At 47.2% G+C, this 21139-nt stretch overlaps 1 protein-coding gene across 9 annotated transcripts in view; it reads left to right on the top strand.

Annotated features, from left to right (window-relative positions):
* Positions 1 to 21139, top strand: part of LOC119445733 (monocarboxylate transporter 4-like) — a 228214-nt gene that overhangs the window by 101200 nt on the left and 105875 nt on the right. The window lies entirely within an intron of this gene.

Raw genomic sequence — 21139 nt, 5'->3', positions numbered from 1 at the left:
TGCAATTTAACGGCAGGACACCAAGAGATGTGGTCATCCACAATTAAGCCCGAATAATGGTGTTGTCGCACCCAGGTTATCGGCGTTTCGTCAGGGCACAGTCGGCTCATTGTTCGACGATCGCGTTCATTAGGGTGGTGTCCTATCGCAGCTGACTTAGCAGTTAATATCTGCAGGCCAACTTCACCCAAGTACTCCGACGTCGCGTTCAGAGCTCTTTGCAAGCTTGCACGAGTACTCCGAAGTCGCGTTCAGAGCTCTTTGCAAGCTTGCATGAAGCCGCAGGCCAAGGTGCGAAGGGCCGCTTATCCACAGAGCAATATCATCTGCATAGATACCTATGCTCACAGCGGAGCCACTCTTCCGAGGCAGGCGACTTGGAAGCGCGGCGAGCACGGTGTTAAACAGAAGTGGCGATAAAACGCGGCCCTGTAATCGCCTGATGCGCAACCGAGTCGAAAGCTTGCTGTATGTCTAGGAAGAGCATGTAGGCGAAGTGCTTGTTTCCTTTAGCAAATTCAACCGCTGAGACAAGGTCTGAAATGCTATCCAGATTGAACGGCGGTGACGAAAACCACACATCAGGGAAAAATTGAGCTTCTCTAGCCTGTCATTTAGGCAAAACAGGACTATTCGCTCCATTAAATTGATGACATTTGAGCTTAGGGATATTGGCCGGTAGGACTTGAGGTGTCTTGCAGGGCGCCCGGGCTTTAAAATTGGTATTGCGACGGATGATTTCCAATAAGCAGGGATTACACCGGTTCTCCATACTTCGTTATACTGGTCCAGTATACGGTCATGAAAACTCTCCTCAATGTTCCGTAATGCTTGATCCGTCACACCGTCTTCACCTGGGGCAGTGCGGCGTTTGGAGAGGCTGAGCGTGTTTCGCAGCTTCCAAAGAGTCAAGTCTGCCTCGTCTATCTGGCAGGCTGGACCGTAAGAAGCAGTTATGGTGCTCTGACTTGTTAAGTAAGAAAGGTCGCTATTTGTGGTGTGACTGGACATAGGAGAGACGAAAAGTTCTGCAAATGCCTACGCTATAACTATTGGTGCGTGGCCAGTCACTGTGCACAATGCAGCCGTAGGGTTCTTGCAGATTTCAGGTGTGCGGAGAGCCTTTATTATGCGCCATACGCTTCCAACACCGCTTCCAGTATGTAGCGAACTACATAAGGCGGCCCAGCTCTTGCGACGAAGCTGTTTTGTATGCCGCCGTATGACTGCATCAATGCGATTGTAGACTGTCCTAGTTTAGAGCGCTGCGCCCGCCCAAAAGCGCGGCGTTGACATGCGCGGAGCCGCAAATGCTTAAGATCGGGGTTTACATTTCCGAACTCCGTCGTCGTTGTACTGTAGCTTCTCGTAAACACTCACTCACCAGTTTGAACAGACTGTCTTGAGATGGTGCCTCTGAGATCAGCTGGCGGAACTTGTCCCAGTTTGTTAGTGTATAGACAGCAGTATGTCGGCCCGCGGTATGTTTTGGTGCTAACCAAATGGGCAGGCGATGTGAGCCCCACTGGTTAGTTTCACATGACCAGCCTAAGCAAATATTTCTCGGTGAAATCGCAAGGTCTATAGTGGAATTCTCCTTTCATCTACCTATAGATGTAGGTGAACCGTCCTTCAATACTTGCAGATCATTCTTGATAATAAGCTCGTTAATCTCTACCCCACGATTGTCTTGGGGACGGTTACAGCATCGCGGATAGTGGGCATTAAAATCTCCGCATAACACAAACGATGCATCACACCGAGGCACTAAGCACTCAAGTAGTGGGGTATCTGAGGAACGTGTAGGCCGGTTGTATATGCCTGCTACCATCATAGTCACACCTTTGAGGTTCCCAGTAACACCTGTGCACTCAAACTCATCATCACAGATGTCATCGTTTTCAAGAGCCGTGAAATCCAAATCAGCACGTACGTACACTGATGCTCTTCATGCTTTGCGCGTATTTGTCGCGTCCACACAGTGGAACGAGCCACAAGTTGGTTCTGCGTACTGAGTGTTACTGTGGACACCCACAAAGAGTGGCAGTCGGTATTCGGCTTTCCTTACGTCACTTTCCTGAAGCGCTATAACATCATGGAGTCTTCATAGCGATGAGTCGAGATCAGCGTGCCGCGGTCGCAGCGACCTGCCATTCCATTGCAGCACAAAGGGGCGAGGCTGCTGACAACTGATCAGATTTTTTCCACTAAAACGTCTAGTGAAGGCCGTCCAGGACTGGAACGAGGGCCTCCAAAAGTTGCTCCGCTGCTGATGCTGCTGGTGTTTGATGACCGGCGATTAGGGATCTGATGACGTTAACAAGCATCTAGAAGATTGGCAAGTTGCACCTCGTCGTTGGTTGAGACCGGTTTATGTACTCTGTTTGCATTGTTCTCCGCTGTGGTCGCAGTCTTCGTAGAGGCTTGTTCTGGTTATTTCGATGGCAGGGCTGACCCCGATGACTCTGAGAGGTAGAAAGTCCGCCCCCCTTCTTTTCAATGCGTTGTATCTTTGTTATTCTTTGAACGCATTGTCTTTTGCTTTGTCGAGGAATTTCCAGTCGCTTGACCAGCACTACGACGACGTGTGGTTTCATCTCCTGCTGCCTTCTTTTTGGCTTTCTCTTTGAGTGCATTTTGTTCTTCCTTCAGTTAGGGACATCCTTTATCCGCTGCCAAATGTTCTGCTTTACAGTTAGGGCACCGATATGTCTGACTTTCACAGGAATCTACATGGTGATTATCATAGAATTTAGCACAGACCAGATCTTTGGTGTAAAATCCCTGAACATGACCAATCTTAAGGCATTTATGGCATTGTAAGGGCCGTAGTACGAAAGGGCGAACAGGATAGCTCACAAGTCCAGCCTTTATATGACTAGCCAGCTTTACACGGGCAAGCAGTATCTTCATACACTTTGTTGAGCCAAACCTACGAACGGTAATTATTTCGCAAGATGGTGTGTGAACGATCATGCTCTTAAAAACGTCATCTTTAAGATCCAAGTCGACATCAGATATGATACCAGCTGCTATATGTGCACCCTGTGGTATGTAGGTCCGCATGTGGACACTACAGATTTCAGACAAACCAAGCAGAGTTTGCGCCATCTTATCATCTGTTGCGTCAATGGCTATGGTATTTTTTCCTGGGCTTCACGCGAACTTCTTGGATTTGTGCAGGGGCAAGTTTGAAGAAGAAATCATGGAGTTTGTGTCGGGAGATAGCATTCAGGCTTACCGTCGCGTCGACGGGCATGAAAGTTACTGTCGTAGTCAGGATGATGTTGTATATGATGGAAGCTTCGCTTGAGCACGATGCTGCAGATGTCCGTCTCTAACGGCGGAGCTTGAATGTATGAAAGCATCCGAATCGTCCGATCTTGAGTCGGAAAACTCAGAATCAGCAGCATATAATCTTACTGAAGAACTGAGCCTCATCCACGCCGCGGGCGGTCTGTGCTGGCCGCCGGACGAGTCCAAGACCATATTTTCCATGGCAAGCTCTGCGGGTAGGACCTCCCAGCAGAGTAGGAGTCTTCGGAGTTAAGCACAAACGTCATTGCTTGTTACTGATGCGCGAAAAACACATAAATAGAGAAAAACTTCAGCATTAGAAGAAACCACCAAACAAACACGAAACTTTATGACCTTCATGCTGTCTATCCCTTACAACTCAAACTGAGCTGTGAGAACACAGCACACAACCGTCTGCAGATTGCTGTCAAGATAAAGTGGGCACAATCGCGCGCGGCCGCGCACAGTGCGCCGCTGCTGGCGGAGTTATAGACGCCTCCCCCCCCCCCCCCTTCCCTCCCACGCTGCCTCCCCGCTTTCCTCCCTTTCGCATGCGAGATTCAGCCGCAATTGTCAGTTCCCCGTTAGCCCGGTCGCGAAAGACGCAGTTGTCGCGGGAGCGCAACCCCTCCCTCCCATCCCCCCACGGCCTTTCGCGTGATCGAAGACGGCGCGTTTGCTCTCTGCTTTCCCCCCTCGCGAGCGCCAGATGGAGCCGCGATCGTCGGCTCCCCTCGCGTGCTTTCACTCGCTCATACACGATACAGCTCGCGGTGACGGTGTTATCGCCCTTCATCTTTATACGGAACATCACTGTGACAGCGACGGCAAAAAATGCACTAGCAGTGTCCCTATCGCAATAAAAAGTTAATTCGATCATCATGTTTCAGGAACGCAGATGACGCTGTTTAAGCTCAACAATGCCGCAATCTGAGCTAAATATAGTCCCCCACTCGTTGTTCAGGGAGGAATAGCTCGGCAGCATGGTTATCGATCCGATCAGTAGAGGCCGCTTTTGAGAGAACTCATTCAGACATGGTAGGTGTGATTCATCAACCTGGATTAATGAGGACTTAGCAGGCCTAAACGGGCGCCATTTTTTCATTAAGTTTCACGCTTGCGCCGCTGTGGCGTACCCACGTTTGACACGCAGATTCCAGAAATGGCGTGAAGAGACTCAGGCAGGAAGACCGACGGATGCCGATTTGCACCCAGCTACTTTAACAATGGTGGATCTACTACAAATACAGAGTGAGCACGATTGAAATATTAAACCGCAGGACCACCAAAAGCTGTATCATATTTTAAGCATGCTTTCTGAATGCGTGTACAAATGTGATGTGCTTCAATTTGATATGCTGTGTAGAGAAAAGGGCGCTATAACGTAAAATGATTCCAAACTGTTTAATTCGCAACCCCTGACGTTAAATTCACGTAACCACCGACGCAAGCATCGGGCGGTGACCCGCAGCGTTGTCTGAACAACACAATCAAACACTCTCTTCGTTTATAGGAGGTCACCTTTGTTCGCTTTCAAAACCAATAACATTGTCCATTCAGCGGTTTTTCTTTTCTAATTGGCTGACAAGTGGCGAGGAGCACTCTCTAGTGGAGAGTGTTTCGATGGGGCCGAGCCAGCACTAGTGAAAATATATAACCGCATCAAGAGCGTGGTGCCGGCTTCGCCGATTGGTCCGCTTCGCCTTACTTAGCTTGCGGTGGCTGGTCGAAAATCGCGGCGGCGTGCAACGGAAGGATAAGAATGCCGCTAAAACGGTACCTAAGCAAGGAAGAGTTGGCAGAGCGATGTAGTATGCATGCCGAAAGGGCTCGATAACGTTTTACTGCCACGCAAAAAGGTTTATCATACACAAATAAATACATGCTCACCAGCAGGTGCGAGTAGCGAGGGCCTCAGCGATCGGCGGGCAGCCATCTTCTATTCCTTTCGGAACGGGGCAGTCTGTGGCCATTTAGAAAAAATGTCAGTTTTTGGCATAATAATGCAGTTTTTTCGCGTACACGTCACTTTGATGTCGTGAGTTCTCGCGGTTTTGTGAGGTCGCGCGACAGACCGGCCAAGTGGTCGAAGCCAGAAAACATTGAACCAATAGCAGAGGGCTAATGGCGAAAAGGCGTCGAATCAGGAGTGAATATTTTTCTTTTGTGCGGTTTTATCATGCATAATCAATGTGTACACGTTATATCAGATGAGGAGCCATCACGGTTTTGGTGACGTCGCGTGACCGACAGGCGACGTTGGGAGTGTCCCGAAAATGTTTTGATCAATCGTGGAGGCTGATTACAGAAATTGGAATTAAAACAGTTTGGAATAATTTTACATTATAGCGCCAAAGGATTGAATACACAATGATGCATGTGTAGCGGGCACAAATGTGCCGTGGTGGCACCGCGCATGTCGCAATCGGAGCGAAATTTAGTCTCACATGTGGCGTTCATAAGGGCGTACTTCGGCAGTACTTTTCTTCTTCCCAGTAGGTGCTCATCAAGGGTATAAGACCTGCAAGTGCAGAATTATTGCTGAAATTTCACTATTGCTCTGCGATGTCCCCCTGAGATCGACACGTACGGTTGCGAAATGGCGTGAATAGACAGGAGCAATAGGGCTTTTATCGCGGTGGAACGTGTCCGTCTCCATCAGGAGCTCAAACTATGTAAAAGCGTGGCGGGTTCTATAGCAGGGCCGGGCTGTCTCGGGTGTCACCAGTAAGGGGATTATTTCTTGACCCTATTAACCAAACAGCTGTGAAATGCACGCGCCTATTACGAATAAGAAGTGAGCACGATTGCTAAAATAGGGCGGAAAACGGCCACTACATGTAACGTCGGTAAGGCATGTCTGTTTTCTAATGCGTGAAGAAATCCAACTTAATCGTTTTGTTACGTCATTTCTTAACCACAGTGGCCATACACAGTCTGCAGCACGCACAAAACGTTTCACGAACCCTAATGAGGCTGCTTCCCTGATACACATTACCCGATATTTTTGGGTAAGTTGCAGAGTTCTAAACTTGATCCTTCAGTTTTCTAAATTTTGTGTTTTCAACAATTTTTTAGAAATATTACTGTAGAGACAAAAAAAATTCGCTTCCTTCAGTCACCTGATCTTCTGATAGCAGCCTCTGAGCTAAAACAACCGCGAAGGGTTTTGCTTTAGGCTTGTTGGTAATAATTCATGGTAAATATATTTTTGCGAACCACTTGAAACGAGGACTAGAAACGACAGACACAAGCGCAAACTTTCGACTGGTTTTATTGGTAGCAAGTAGAGTGATTTAAATAACAAGCAAGACTCAAGACACAAATACCAATGGCCTACGCATCTGTCATCCAGCTTTCCCAAAATTCAGCCCCGTTAAGATAACGAAGCTCTTTCTGTGATAGTTCCAATGAAGCCACACTGACACAGTACAGTTTTTCCCAAGGCGTAGAATTTCTGCCGCTTCAATTATCTCTCGTGTCATCTGATTATTGCGTCTGACTATAACCCCGCACTCACCGGACAATGGCTGACAACCGCAATCTCGACAATCCGAACCCAGAATTGTCCTTGCACCATCCATTGTACATTATCGCTATATTCTCGAAGCCTATCTTTCAGGCATCTGCCCGTCTCGCCTTTGCACTTTTCCGCGCAGTCAAGCTGAATTGCATATAGCACTTTTCCTGGGCAATCCACATACTCTATACGGATGTTTTTTTTTTATTCATGTACCTTAAAGGCCCTTTTACAGGCATTACATAGGGGGGTTGAGAAAAACAATAACAACAATGACTGAACAGTATACATAGCACCGCAAGTATAAAGGAAGAAATCCTACACGAAATACAAGATACATGATCACAAATACTACAAGATTGAGATTTACAAATACAAGATTGAAATATACAAATACAGGTTTGAATTACAAGCTAAACATATAGGTCATGGAAAGGCTTTTTATTTATCGGAATGCATCCAGCACTTAAGTTCATTAACAAAAGCATCATGATTGGTCTCGGAAGCGATTTCAGCTGGCAGTCTGTTCCAATGATAGATGGCAAGGAATGGTGGTGGCTGATGCATAAGTTTAATACGAGCGAACTTTGGCTGCACTTTAAATAGCAGTGCAACTAGTCTTCTTTTTTGAGCATGCATCAATTTACGATGACAAATCTGACACATCTGATGACAAATTTAAGATGCCCAATCTAGCAGCATTATTCTGTAGCGATTCGAATTTGTTGTTGAGGTATTCTTGATCTAGATTCCAAATGATAGCGGCATATTCCAATTGCGGTCTAAGTAAAAGAATGTATGCTAAAAGCTTGGTCGCCTGGTTTGCGGAGTGCAGGTGGCGCCTGACAAAGCCGAGGGTTTTGGACGCTTTGCTACTTACGTAATCGATGTGCTGCTGCCACGTCCGGTCTGAAGAAATGTGAACGCCTAAATATTTCACTGTGGACACTTTTTCAATGGCCGCGTTATTAATAGTGTAAAAGCAAGTATGGGGTGCACTGGTTTTGATAAATGTCATTACTTTTGTTTTGGAGATGTTTATCCCCATCTGCCATTTTTCGCACCACTTAGATATTCATCAAGGTCCGACTGCACCAAATTAGTGTCATCAGATTTATTAATCTTTGTATAAATAACACAGTCGTCAGCAAATAACCGGACAGTAGAAGTAAGGTTATTGCTTGAATCATTTATGTAGATAAGGAACAGTGCTGGTCCAAGCACCGATCCCTGAGGCACAGCAGATTTCACAGGTATTAGTGTGGAGCAATATTCATTTGCAGAAATAAACTGCAGTCGGTTAGCTAGAAAACTGACGATCCAGTTCATCACATTCCTGCTTACATTAAGGTTATCCAATTTCAGTATAAGACGATTATGAGCCACCTTATCAAACGCTTTTGCGAAGTCGATGAATACAGCGTCTATTCTAATTAGGTTGTGTAAAGCGTCGTGAAGGTCAGCCGTCAGTTCAAATAACTGTGACTCGCAAGAACGTCCACGCAAGAACCCGTGCTGCTTTTGGAAAAAGAAGTTGTGCTGGTCTAAGTACTTCATTATTGCAGATGAAATTATATGTTCAAGTATTTTACATGCTATGCTTGTTAATGAGATAGGTCTGTAATTTGTGAGGGCAGTACGGTCTCCAGATTTAAATAAATGTATAACACGAGCAAGTTTCCATGCATCAGGCACGCAACCTGTGTCAATAGACTGCTGAAATAATACAGTGAAAATGCGGGCTATTGTTGATTTAGTTAGTTTGAGCAGTTTGGGGCAAATACCGTCAGGACCAGGACTTGAATTGTTTGGCAAACGGTCAGTAGCTTTTTCTATTCCTTCTTGAGTAACCACAATGTCGTCCATGGTGGCATTTATAGATCCAGCATGCGCACTTGGCGGGATTTGGATTTCATCGGTAAACACTGAGCTAAAAAATAGATTAAATTCTGTGGTGACCTGTGTGGGCAAAAATATCTCACCATTATTTACTATAGATATAAGACTAGCTGTAGAGTACTTAGGATTGATTACTTTCCAGAATTTTTGAGAATTGGTTCTCAGTAACGTTGAAATATCGTGGTTAAAGAATTTATCTTTAGCTGTTTCAATTTCTGCTTCACATAGTTTTGACTGTTCGCCGTAATGTTTCCAATCATCCTCGCAGGCCGATCGTTTTGCCGTAGCGTAAAGGCGCTTCTTCCTGACGCATCGCTTTGCGTGTCTTGTAAACCACATGTTTTGAGATGGCGTCGTGAATGTGATTTTTGGAATGTTTCTTTCTTTTAGCTCAGTCAGTTTGGCGCTAAGTAGAGTCCAGTTATCATTCGTACAGCGGCTTGATAAAGATTCCGAAAACTGCTCGCAAAATAATGACAAATCACTGCTTAGTCGATCAACGTTACCACGTGCGTAGTCGCATATAGTTTTCCTTGGTGCTTCTGGTTTGTTACTATTTAACAAGTATTCACAATGCAGAGCATTGTGATCACTAAGACAGTCTGAAATGTGCACAGCCATATTTTCAGAATGGGTTGTCAACACGAGGTCTAAAATCGACTTTCCACGCGTCGGCGCAGGAACCTATTTGTGATAAACCAAACTGGGAAAGCAGATCGATGAATTCCTTACATTCTTTTTTCCTAGTATCGCCTTCGGCAGTGCACCTCCGCAAATTTATGCCTGGGTAGTTAAAGTCGCCAGCAAGAACTTTCACTGATACCGGATACATATCGTGAATGAAACTGAGTGATTCGTTCAGGTTTTCGATGAAATCACCAGGCGAATCTGGCGGACGATAACATACGCCGACGATACAGGTTGCAAAATCGGACAGTTGTAATGAAATCCAAATAATTTCTATGCGTGATGGATTGTCAAGTAGTCTAGCTTGCAGATGTTTTTGTACAGCTATAATGACGCCACCGCCACGTGAGGTACACCTATCCTTCCTAAATACAGAAAAGTTACGAGACATTGATAGTTCATTATCATCAATATCGGGATACAACCATGTTTCCGTTCCCAAGACAATGTCTGCTTCACAGCGTTCGATGAGTGCGGTAAGGCTGTCCTTCTTGCCTACCAAACTACGAAAATAAGACACGATGAATGACAGTTTCTTATTGGTAAAATGCTTCGCGCGTCAATTTGAACTATTGGTTGCCTCATGAACTGGTAGGGAGACGACCACTTGAGTTGAACTATCAAATTTATAGAATTTATTACCAATCACAAGTTTATCAAACAGTAATTTGTACTTCTCCCCGGGTTTCCGTTCACTGCGTACAAAATCTCTGAGTTTTTTTCTGATCATTGAATTCGCGGTGAAAAGTCCTCCTCGATCCAGGCACGAGGTGATTCCAGGTCCTTTAGGTTAAATGCATTAGGCTACACCCGTCACTGGCACAAAAAGCGTTGCGTGCATTAGTACAGTATTTGAAGTGCACCGGTTTAAGAGACCGCCTATAGTGTCCCTGTACATCGTCCCACGTGTACTCAGTGCTCAATCTCTCCCTATTTTTTCTCTTTCTATTTCCCCTTTCCCTTACTCATAGTGCAGGGTAGCAAACCGGATGCTCTTCTGGTTGACCTCCCTGCCTTTCCTCTCCTTGCTCTCTCTCTCCCCCTCTCAAAATGTTAGTCTTGCCCTTGAAACTTAGAAATTTAGCAGTGATAGGGCGGTCATAGCCCTACTTTTTCTGTCCTATTCGGTGCGCTAGTTCTATTTCACCTGCTTGAACGCCAAGGTTTTTTGCCACAATGTCACCAATCAGTTTTTCCGTATCTGTCCATTTTTCTGTCTGCTGTTCGGGGATATCTTTGAATATCAAGTTGTTGCGACGCATTCGATTATGTAAATCGTCAACAACAATGTTTGCTTGTTCAGACTGCTTTGATTCAATGCTCTTTAGCTGGGCATGCGATTCCTGCAGTGTAGCGTTCACGCTCGCGACATCTTGGCGCAAGTTGTCGGCAGCTTGCAACTTGTCTTCCAGTTTGGAAAGCCGCCTTTTAATTTCTGTCACGTTTGTCTGGATATCTTTTAGTTTAGTAATGTGGAAAGTTTGGCTAGTTGGTGATTAATCACCAACTAGCCACCTAATCAATCACCTAATTAATTAATTAAGCACCTTGTCAGTGCGCTCCTACACCAATACGGTATGATGATCTTTTAGTTTCCTTGATGTCTCTTTTTGAAATTTTTCGTTTGACAATGCAAGTTCTTTTACGAGGGCAATGACCTGTTCAATCTTGTAAGGGCCGGGGTTCATTTCAACATCACCAGCGCAAACAAGCAGATGCGCGACACAGAAAAGGATTACAAGCAGTCGGCCTGCCCCACTCCAGCATCTCAGTGATGCATTTGGTTTGAACCACACAGGGGAATATACGCAACGCGCATTACTATGCGCACTAAAGCAACCTATTCTGGCGCGGTACGTGCACAAGTCAATGTCCATACTGGGATGAAAAACAGCAGTTGGGATTTGCAGCCGACCGAGATGATCAAGCAAGGTAATTGATATTCAGATCGTACAACTCATCTATAAAGCACAATTGAAAAACATGAGCACCGAGTACTGTGCTGCAAATCCCGCTTGATGGTGGTCGTTGGGTCTATTTGTAGGCGTCTCAGGGGGCGCAGCAGTCGATGAGCTGGACGCCTGCGCAATAGATGGCTGGTCACTTGCGCGGCAAACAGAAGCTGTTGGCAAGGCACGAGGCTGCTGGATCAGCTGGTCGATGACTTGCAATCAACCGTGGCTACCACAAGCAGAACCAGCGCACCAAGCAGTCACTTTCCGGAGATGTTCCCTTGACACGACACAGACGCCTTGAGTTGCCTATAAAGCACAATGGAAAAACGTGAGCCCCGAGTACTGTGCTGCAAATCCCGCTTGATGGTGGTCGTTGGGTCTATTTGTAGGCGTCTCAGGGGGCGCAGTAGTTGATGGGCTGGACGCCTGCGCAATAGATGGCCGGTCACTTGCGCGGCGAACTGAAGCTGTTGGCAAGGCACGAGACTGCTGGATCAGCTGGTCGATGACATGCAATCAACCATGGCTACCACAAGCAGAACGAGCGCACCAAGCAGTCACTTTCCGGAGATGTTGCCTTGACACGACACAGACGCTTGATTTGACTATAAAGCACAATTGAAAAACATGAGCACCGAGTACTGTGCTGCAAATCCCGCTTGATGGTGGTCGTTGGGTCTATTTGTAGGTGTCTCAGGGGGCGCAGTAGTTGATGGGCTGGACGCCTGCGCAATAGATGGCCGGTCACTTGCGCGGCGAACTGAAGCTGTTGGCAAGGCACGAGACTGCTGGATCAGCTGGTCGATGACATGCAATCAACCATGGCTACCACAAGCAGAACGAGCGCACCAAGCAGTCACTTTCCGGAGATGTTGCCTTGACACGACACAGACGCTTTGATTTGACTATAAAGCACAATTGAAAAACATGAGCACCGAGTACTGTGCTGCAAATCCCCGCCCATGTTCTCTGTGCATGTCCTCTTGCTTGTTCTGCTTTCCCCCTTTATCTTAAATAATGACATTAACTTTTAGAGTGCCGTGAAAACCACTTTTACCCCGACACGGGTTCCAATCTTTTTAGACGGTGGGAGACGTCATGAAAGCACGGTATTACAGCCGTCCCTGGAACTCGACTCTTCTCGATTTCTCATCGTCTCGGTTCAGTGCAACGCCCAGACCACCTGACAGCCTGCAAAAAAGACACCGCAACAGATAGGGTGACATCCTCTGGATATCCTGCCTGCTGGAGCTGACCAACGGGAGCCTGGAAGCTATTTTTCACTACATGTTGGCAGGACTTCTGCAGGGATTTCTTTAAGCATGCACTTGCCACCCTCCTTTCCACCAGCTTTGAATGGCTTCACCAGGTTCACCAGCTTCGAACAGTTGGGCAATAGGGTCTTATTTGTCCGTGGCTCATATCGGAACCAGAGAAAGTTACCTTTACGCGTTTGGAAACGGAGAAAGTTAGCTTTATGTGTTTGGAAACGGATAGATCAATCTTGTGTTAATTTGTTAGTATCAAAGGACTCAGGCCTGACCTACAGTTCTCCAGTAATTCAGCTACGGTACTTGAACTGTGAGTTCGAGTTCCTGTCGTGATCACTAAGAAAGCATCCGCGTAGCGGAGCACTTTTTTCACGGCACCGACTTTGGCAAGAGCGAGGCGACAGATGTGTAGGCCATTGATTTGTGTTTCTTGAGTCCAACTTATTATTTAGAATTTATCTGGCTTTCTTGATATTAAGCATACAAGTGTACAAGTCAGTTCTGTTGAATACATAAGCATATTTTATAATGTTTTTCATGTTTCGTCACATGTATCTACAAAACTACTCGACTTCCTACCATTAAAACCAATTGAAAGTTTGTGCTTGGGCCTCTCGTTTCTAGTTCTCGTTTCAAGTGGTGCGCAAATAACGTATATCATAACTTCAGCTTGAGGCCATCTTGCAGTTTCTGCAAAACGAAAAATACCTTGAGAAATTTTTAACATACAAAGCGATGCTCACAAAGGTGAAGAACTGCAGCCGTATAGGCACCGTGCATTGCAGTTTGCGCTAAAGTCCCTATATATAAAAAGTAGCGCCATCCACTTCCCTCCTCCTCCGTTCCACTATCGCGCTCGGCGCGACCAGCGCGATCGAGGCGCGATATCGACAGTGGCGCCGCCTCAGTCGGGCCTGCCGTGGCAGACGACAGCTAACGCGCTACCAGAGGAAATCCGAGTAAAACTTCGATCGCGCCCTGCGGAGAAGTTTTTGAGGCGCGATTTTGCTTCGTCAGTCAGTAACTGGTCTTATTAATGCCGTTTTGGAAGTAGCAACGTGACGATGCGAGACGGCGCAAATATCAAGTGTGCAGCAAGCGTTTGCGCACGCGGGATGGTAAACAAAAAAATCCTTTTGCCATCGCCTTGTCGGTTGCGGCAACTTAAGGCGCAGCAGCATGCCATCACAACGAAGTTCTTGTCCCTAACACGTTTGATCCGTTTGTGCGTACAGCAATTTCGTTGCACAGGCCCGAGAATGGCAGTCGGAGCGCACTGGAAAGAAAAAAATATACAAAAGCGCAACGCGTGCTTCCACGTGACACAGATTGGCCAATGGGGGAGTGGAGGAGTCTGGGGCGACAGGAGGCGGCAAGGAGGAAACGCCGGGGTGAGCGCGGTGGCGGCAAGATATAAGAATGGCGCTACTTTTTATATATAGGGGCTTTAGTTTGCGCGCGATCTATGCGCCGCTACAAGTGAAGCTTTGGGACGGCCAGTGTCAAAACCAGCAAAACTGGAGAGACGCTGTATACATTCGCCGTGATACTTTCGATCGCTTATCACGAAAGAAGACTGTCCGATTTGTGAAAATATCAGAGTGCGCATGCTCTGCATACGATAGCACGCGTTTGCAATCGATATGAGCAGCGGGAACAATTCTGAGCTTGATATCCTCAAAGCGCAGGGCATACCTCTCAAACGATCGACGATGAGGATGCCGTTGTCGTTCGGAATGGCGTGATCATTTTCATCGCCTCTCTAGCGGCCGGCGTCGGCAATACTGGGGCGAAACATGAAATGTCGTCGCGCCATCTGAACAGTGAACGGCACCCATATCTATTATATACAAAGCCCCTGTACTTTTGGGTGACGAATAAATACACGAAGCACAGTGTTTCTGATAGTTGTGTAATAAAGGAATGCAATGATTTCCCGTTCGAGCCCGTGCTTTTATGTGGCAGAGATCAGTGTCTAGACCGCAAGTCGCCTTTTCTTTTGTTATTTTTTAAAAATTCATTAGCTATTAAAAACAACCGAAACAAACTACAAGCTACCCAAATCTTGCGCTTTAAGGAACTCAAATATGCACGATTGTGCCCTTATATGTGTACTTCGATCACGGCTGTCGTCGCCTTTTATTTTCAACAAGTTCCCGCCAATGGTAAAGGGAAATAGGGAACGGAGTGGAACAGTCCACGAAATCTCTTAGTGCAACCACCTCGCGCTTGTAGGCGGCCGTAATCAAATCGCTGTAAACACCTTGTGTAGCAGCTGCCTCATAGTGGAAACAAAAAAGCGGAGTTAAAGTCTCAGGCGCACACGTCAAGGTACGCCGCGGCTATAGACAATCGACAGGGTGGCCTTACGCTTAAACGTAACGGAACGTGGTGGTCATACATAAAGCTTTTTAAGCTTAACGATAGCTTTTGTATGTTGGCTTTTATCGGCTTTATGTTACCACATTTTGATGAGTTGGATGACCGCCCCAATATCTGTTAAGTTCCAGGTGGTTCTAGCAGAAGTGGATAGTTGAACGCGATGAATTCGTTATATTCTTCAGCTACAGGCAATGGGACCATAATGAGCATAACTTCGCTCATCGCTCACAACTCAAGGTTCGTCATGTGTGGCACAGACTAAGATAAGTCATTACCTAATTAACTAATTGACTAAGATTTGTCATTACTTAGGCACAGAGTAAGATCAATCAGTATTCTGACTGAAATCTACGGCGCAGACTGCAGTCGTGTTCTGTGAGTGTCCCAATGAGTCCTAAGGGTGGAGCCTAAGGATATCCGGACTTGCGCAAGGAGACGCATACACCTGCGTCTGCGTCTGCGATATCTGCGTCTCCTTCGAGTGATCCTTCCACTGATTGTGACATTTTCGTGCGATGCTCTTTCTCAACTTACGATCGCGATACCCTTGGGCGCTGCTATCGGCCTATGTCCCGTGAATACTTGGTCCGTTGTCACGGCTCCGCAATTTTGGCGTGGTATAACTTTATTTTTCAAGACGATAGTCTTTCTTGGGCTACCTAAACGCGAAAAACTTAGTCTGTCTGTCTGTCTGTCTGTCTGTCTGTCTATCACTCGATTCAACTGCGCGGCCAAAACCAACCAAGCTACTAGCACTGGGGGCATGCGGTCATACACGTCAGCGTTATATAGCGCAAAGGAAACCTCAGGCCTATTTGAGGCAAAATATATGTACATAACCGTGATCCGCCGCGTTTATTTAATGAATAATACACATTAGACTGGTTTTTACGTCAGTAACTGAAAATTCTACGCGTTAGAAATGGTTTCGTAGAGACGCTACGCGTTAAAAACAAGCTGACTGAAGCCGCGGCTCTGTAGCCGGCTTTAAGCCAACGGTAATAAAGGTTGCAATAGATGGCGCGAGAGCAGGGCGAACGCGGGAAATTTCAATTGCATTCAGCAAAACCTCATTTGCATCCATCATGGAAGGAATGAGATGGGAGGGGAAGAGCGTGAGGGGTGGGAGGGGGAGTTGAGGGGGTGTTACGTATCAATGGCGGCAGAAGACTACTATCTTTCGACGTCATTTGCAGCGAAGCAAGCAGATACGTGGCCAATTGTTTGCTTAGTTGGTTAATCTCGGCATTATGATTGCTTCTCCCGTGTCTATTATATTAACGTGTTATTTTCACCTGCTTAAGCACGTTTTGTAGTGTGAGTCTTTTTTTTATTTCTTAGCCACAATCTTCTCGGCGCCTTCAGTGGAAATTACGTGACTTGTTGATCAAAATCAATTGAAGCTGAATCTTCTTTGCGGCGTTGTTTGTCTCGTACTAGCTACCATATAAACTTGAAGACTGTTTGGCGTTCCTTCGCTAGTGGTAGCAAGAACCTATCCTGCTTTGACGGTGCGCGCTTCTCTTTCCAGAGGCATCTGCTTTCCTTTCTTTCTTTCTTTCTTTCTTTCTTTCTTTCCCTGTCCTTTCTTGATGAGACACACGCAACGAAAATTTACAGGATTAGTTTGCTCCTCGATCGCAAGTGAGCACTGCGAACATCTTCAAGAGACTCACCGAAGTCGGCGCTCAACCCCCACTGAAAAACCTTTTTTTTTAGCTTTTTTTTGCTAACTTCTTCACGTTGATCTCCTCTGATTGCCTTGGCTCAAGCAAAGTTACGCTTTCTGTCTACTTATGTTGGAGTAGCATAATCTAACGGGAACCATTTTTTATTTCCATAGTAGCACACCTATCTGACTTCAGTGCAATCCGATGGCCTTTCATAGCTATTCGTATGCACAAAGGGGCTCCTGAATACAAATTTCGAATATCGCTACATTTTCTTCACTCAATTTGTGTAGTAAATCTGATGTTTGAAATCGTTTAAGTCTTCTAAGTCGCTCTCTAATCAATAGGTATCTAATGTGCGTCAAAATACTTTGTCTATATTGCAAAAGCGTCCTGGATTGACACTGACATTGCGAGAATGAACTTGAGTACACATACATGGGAGGGTCCTGATGACAGCTACTGCGTGTTCCTAATTAAACTTTGGGTCCCCGCTCGTAAACTTGTTCATAAGCTTGTAGCAACGTCATACGTTGATTTTTTTGGATGCTTTAGCAGCTACGCTTAAAGTGAAACCAGCGTCAAGCACTGTGCTGAGTCCTTCTTTACAGTCATCACTGTCTTCGTGTTGTGGAATACATTGAGAATACGTAGGCATAATGCCGTCAATTTCCAGGGCCAGGTCTTCTTGACGAATACAAGTCACAAAACTTTTGTTTCCCGGCTTGTCAATCTCCTAAGTTGCCATCGTTACTGTGATGCAATAATACGTCCAGATTCAAATTCCTAGCCACTTCCAGGGCAAGGCCTACAGTATCTCTGTCACAGCAGAAATGCATTGTCCTGGAATGGCGAGCACTAAAGTTATCCCCCAAGTGAAAATCTGGTGGATGGATAGGCATATCATGGGGTGTGCTGACAGGATGTGCTGCGCACGCCTTCATGGACATCCCAGCGTTGCCATCTGGGAGCCGCCATGCTGAGGGCAAGGTCGGAATGGAACCGAAATAAGCAAACGGTGCTCCTGCCTCGCGAGTCTCTAGGCGACGATTGCAGCCGCTTGTCTACATGGATGAACAATCTCAATTTCAGTCCCCGACTCATTCCCGTGACCTCGGGAACTGAAGTGTTGTTCGAGGGAACTTAGCTTTGCGTCACGTGACTGGGCTTATCACTGCGATAGCTGAAATGCAAACGCGGCATCACGAGGCGACGTGATTATTTAAACCTCTACAGAAACGGCTGGCGCCGCGATGTACGCGTTCGCGGCAGGCAAAACGACGCCCGCGGCCTGCCGCTGGGCGTCACACTGCATGAAGGTTGTGGACGCGGTTCTAGGTTTTTAAGATTATCTGGAGACGCGCAGTGTGTTTGGCTATAAAAGCGGTGATGCCAAGTGGATGTCCTCTCATGCACCGCTGACTCGGCTCTGCCGCAGTCAGCGCTGAGTTTTGGCTTCCACTACTAGTATGAGCCTTGCTTGCACACGCATTCGCGTTCCTGCTGAACAGCTGCAAGAACTACCCGCAAAAATGCACCTATGCGTCTTAGTTAGCGTTTAAATCCTTGCCCATTTACATAAAGATTGTCTTGTCTGTCTGGTGCGCACTTGTGAGTGTTTTAGATCTGCGGCCATGCTCTTAGGGGAAAAATACTTTAGGGTGATGTCAGTACCAACGGAGTGCCTTCTGCTATGCTTGGCTTGGCGCTTCCAATTCGTGCTGGAAGGAGGGATCGTGCAAAAGCGCCCTACAGAAAATTGTTTAAATGAGAATGTTACGCGAACGAAGAATTAAGTACAGGAGACTATTTACAAGTATATTTACAAAAGATAGCTGCAGCGCTGGCCAGATCAGCCGATAGCTCGAGAGCCCAGAGCAGTTCGTCTTCTTCGTCTAGGCGCCCGCGCGCCTCGTTCAAACAACCAAATACCACACGCGTGTAGCATAATCCCCCGGCAGCAGAAGCGACGTCCCGCAGCGTCTAAATGTCATCATTGGGAGGGTGATACTGCTTCAGTCGTGTAACGTGCACGATATCACTGGACTGGGAAGCATATGGGGCGTCAGGGGCGATCTCGTAGGTGACGGGAGTCACGGCACGAATCACTCGGTAGGGGCCTGTGTAACGAGACAGCAGTTTTTCTGACAGGCCGACCTGACGCGACGGAGACCATAGAAGCACCAAAGAACCAGGCGGGAAGTGCACGTCGCGGTGTCGCTGGTCGTACAAACGCCGTTGACTCTCTTGGGAGTGCAGAGGCGGCCACGGGCAATTTCCCTTGCGTGGGCAGCGCGGGCGACGGCGTCAAGTGCATGTTCACTGGTGGGTGCTGCGTGAGCAGGTATGCTTGTGTCGAGGGGCAGTGCTGGTTCTCGGCCGAACAGAAGGAAAAATGGCGAATAACCGGCTGTGTCGTGGCGCGAGGAATTATACGCAAAGGTGACAAACGGTAGAGCGAGGTCCCAGTCAGTGTGGTCGGAAGACACATACTTCGCGAGCATGTCTGTGAGAGTGCGACTAAGACACTCCGTGAGGCCACTCGTTTGCGGATGGTATGACGTGGATAGCTTGTGCCTCGTGGCACAGGACTGCAGGATGTCCGCGATAACTTTTGACAGGAATGTCCGGCCACGGTCTGTGAGAAGTTGTCGCGGAGCTCCATGTAATAAAATCACGTCGCGTAGAAGAAAATCGGCAACATCTGTGGCGCAGCTTGTAGGGAGCGCTCGGGTGATGGTGTAGCGCGTGGCGTAATCTGTGGCCACAGCGATCCACTTGTTCCCAGAGGTAGAAAGAGGAAAAGGACCAAGTAAATCTAAACCAACCCGAAAGAATTGTTCCGCGGGAATGTCAATTGGTTGAAGGTACCCAGCAGGGAGCGTCGACGGTGTCTTGCGTCGCTGGCATTTCTCACACACAGCTACGTATCTTCGAACGGAGCGAACAAGCCCTGGCCAAAAGAAGCGTCGGCGGATCCGGTCGTAGCTACGTGACACACCGAGGTGACCGGCAGTGGGGAGGTCGTGAAGTTCGTGGAGAACAGCCGAGCGAAGGTGTTTAGGGATCACAAGGAGTAATGCTGGGCCGTCGGGGTGAACGTTGTGCGGTAGAGTACGCCATCTTCAAGTGTGAATAAGCGAAGGGAGCTGTCGGCAAGTGACGATTCCAGGTGGTCAATGATGACACGCAAGGACGGGTCACGGCGCTGCTCGTCGGCGACATGGACAAGTGGAAAAAAGTTGTCGCAGTTTCACCTGAAAGGCGAAGCATGAATTGCGATAGCAAATTTGTAGAGAGCTATACGGAGTAATTATAGTAGCTTTATCAGCTGTATAAACTTGGACATGCAGCAGCACCGGCAACACGCAGAACTGTTGTCGACGCCGTCGGCGTTTTGCCCGCGTTCGCTCAAAATGCGTGCGGCGTTGGTGACTGTTGCCGGAGCCTCTGATATAAATAGGCACTTGGTGCCGCAGCTAAACGTCGCCTCCATTCCCTCCCCCTCCCCCCCACGGCCTTTCGTGCGTCAGAAGAATGCGCGTTTGCTCTACATATATGGTGATTGTAAAGGAGGAAAGAGACGCCTACTTCTGCAGCCCTTAAGGGAGCACGGCACAGAACGCGCGTTTGTTCGCCGTGCGTTCACTCCCCGTGAAAGCGCGCGTCCCTCGCGCCCTTTCACTCGCACATACAGCGTTCGGCGGCGCGCGGCGACGATTTCATCTCCATTGACGTCATACGGAACGTCACGGCGACGGCGACGGCGACGCCGACGGCAGAAATCTGCTTTGGAGTGTCCATATAATTGCTATCGCAATAAAACAGAGAGAACGCAGGCGTCGGTGTCAGTATCAGACGTAGAGGTCGGGTCTTGGACTGGGTAGCGAGAGAGGCAATCTGCGTCCTGGTGTTGGCGTCCCGACTTGTACGTCACTGTGTAGGGATATTCTTGTAGTCGGAGAGCCCAACGACCGAGCCTACCAGTAGGATCCTTGAGCGACGAAAGCCAACACAGCGCATGATGGTCTGTGATTACTGAGAAGGGCTTGCCATATAAATATGGGCGGAACTTTGAAACAGCCCAGACGAGAGCAATACATTCGCGCTCGGTAATCGAATAGTTGCGCTCTGCAGTTGTCTGGAGCCGGCTAGCGTAGGCTACCAAATGTTTTCCTCCTCACTCATCATCTGTGATGAGAACGGTGCTCCATCACCATAATCATCTGTATTTGTTGTTCATAAGCGGATGCAGATCATAAAGATAAAGAGTTGTGCAAGAAGAATCCTTACCATAACAACCGGACAAATTATATTTTTTCATACTTGAATCGTCCCCCCCCTAAACAAAAATTAGACATTACATTTAATTATCCTCTAATTTCTCTAATCTTAATTAGATCTATGTTTTCTTCCGCGGATTCATTGCCTGAAGGGAGGAGGGAATGAAGAAAATTT

The sequence above is a fragment of the Dermacentor silvarum genome, chromosome 3 (assembly GCF_013339745.2).
Source record: "Dermacentor silvarum isolate Dsil-2018 chromosome 3, BIME_Dsil_1.4, whole genome shotgun sequence".
Taxonomy (NCBI): domain Eukaryota; kingdom Metazoa; phylum Arthropoda; class Arachnida; order Ixodida; family Ixodidae; genus Dermacentor; species Dermacentor silvarum.
This window is presented reverse-complemented; position numbering and strand designations above follow the sequence as displayed.